A 2,141-nucleotide genomic window follows, 5' to 3' on the forward strand; every position below is an offset into this window, starting at 1 on the left:
ATGCCTCAACTCGATAAATTGACTTATTTCACACAATTCTTCTGGTCATGCCTTTTCTTCTTGACTTTCTATATTCCCATATGGAATGATGGAGATGGAGTACTTGGGATCAGAAGAATTCTTAAACTATGAAACCAACTGGTTTCACACCGGGGGAACAAGATATGGAGCAACGACCCCAACAGTTTGGAAGATATCTTGAGAAAAGGTTTTAGCACCGGTATCTCCTATATGTACTCTAGTTTATTCAAAGCATCCCAATGGTGTAACGTCGTCGACTTATTGGGAAAAATGAGTCAAATCACTTTTCTCTCTTGTTTTGGAGAAATAAGTGGCTCACGAGGTCTCGAAAGAAATATATTCTATTTGATCTCGAAGTCCTCGTATAACACTTCTTCCAATCCCGGATGGGGGATCGCTTGTAGAAATGACATAATGCTAATCCATGTTCTACACGGCCAAGGAAGCATTGTTTTTTAATCTCATTATGACTTGGTCGTTCAAAAGAGTTTCTTTCTCGATCAGAATAGTAGAAAGCATTACAAGAGAGATATATCCCTTTTCAAATCCCCACGCGAAGAAAGACATTAAAAAAGGTTATCGAGAAAGTCAATTGCTCTTTTTAGTGGGGAGGAATAGTCCGGGAAGGGAGCGAGACCAAGCCGAGGAGAGTAAGCCCTTCCCACATGTAAAGTTGAATAAATGAATCCTCGACTAGAGAGATCAATCTGCGCCTTTCATTTTTGGCCGCTGGTGGCGCAGAACGCACTAATCCGCGACCAACAAGTTTTTCGAAACCAAACTGCAGAGAATTCTGACTTTACTAAAATGCTTGCTGAAAATCAACGAAAGAAGGAAGGTCTTCCCACGTAGTTCGTCGGTCAAACTAACGAGATTCTCCTCTCAAAGGAATAGAGAGATATTTTTCTAGTTAGACTTCTATCAATGCAATGAAAGAACCATCCCTTCCTATTTTTTTGTCTTGTCAAATAGAAAGAAAATGAGACCTCAACCCTTCTTTACCACTTTAGCGGGGGTGAAGGGGGGGTTTACATACAACCGAGGAAAAGTAATTTATGATTGAATCTCAGAGGCATTCTTTTCATTTGGTAGATCCAAGTCCATGGCCCATTTCGGGTTCACTCAGAGCTTTGCCAACCACCGTAGGAGGTGTGATGTACATGCACTCATTTCAAGGGAGTGCAACACTTCTTAGTTTGGGCCTCATATTTCTCCTATATACCATGTTCGTATGGTGGTGCGATGTTCTACGTGAATCCACATTGGAAGGACATCATACCAAAGTAGTACAATTAGGACTTCGATATGGTTTTATTCTGTTTATCGTATCGGAGGTTATGTTCCTTTTTGCTTTTTTTCGGGCTTCTTCTCATTCTTCTTTGGCACCCATGATAGAGATCGGAGGTATTTGGCCCCCAAAAGGGATTGGGGTTTTAGATCCTCGAAAAATCCTTTTAATTAATTCCCCTATTCTCCTTTCATCCGGAGCTGTTGTAAATTGGGCTCATCATGTTATACTCCCGGGGATGGAAAAACGAGTTGTTTACGCTTTAGTAGCTACTGTTTCACTGGCTCTAGTATTCACAGGCTTTCAAGGAATGGAATATTATCAAGCACCTTTCTCTATTTAGGATAGTATTTATGGTTTTACCTTTATCTTAGCAACTGGCTTTCATGGTTTTCATGTGATTATAGGTACTCTTTTCTTGATCATATGTGGTATTCGCCAATATCTTGGTCATCTGACTAAGGAGCATCACGTTGGCTTTGAAGCAGCTGCATGGTACTAGCATTTTGTAGACGTGGTTCGGTTATTCCTATTTGTCTTTATCTATTGGTAGGGAGGTATATGAAAGAACAAAACAGTGCATTGAGGAATTCAAGCTCGAAGACAAAGAGAACTGGGCTTTTCCAAAGAATTACAGCAGCTTTCCTTCTTCCTTTAATTATTATATACAAAAAAGTCTCTTCCACTTTCCTACCAAATCTATTTGTAGTCTGGCACATAAATTCAGGGATCGAAGAGATTATGACAGATCATGTTCCTTTTAATCGTAATCAAAGATGGTTTCTTCTCTCTCGTTTCTTCTTCGAATAAATTGAAGAACCAAATGGATCGA

The 2,141-nt window shown here is 39.8% G+C and overlaps 1 pseudogene; it reads left to right on the forward strand.

The window, feature by feature from the left end:
- Positions 1 to 1,652, forward strand: LOC111482462 (annotated as a pseudogene).
- Positions 1,653 to 2,141: the final 489 nt, after the last annotated feature.

This window comes from Cucurbita maxima, unplaced genomic scaffold (genome assembly GCF_002738345.1).
Source record: "Cucurbita maxima cultivar Rimu unplaced genomic scaffold, Cmax_1.0 Cma_Scf00007, whole genome shotgun sequence".
Lineage (NCBI taxonomy): Eukaryota > Viridiplantae > Streptophyta > Magnoliopsida > Cucurbitales > Cucurbitaceae > Cucurbita > Cucurbita maxima.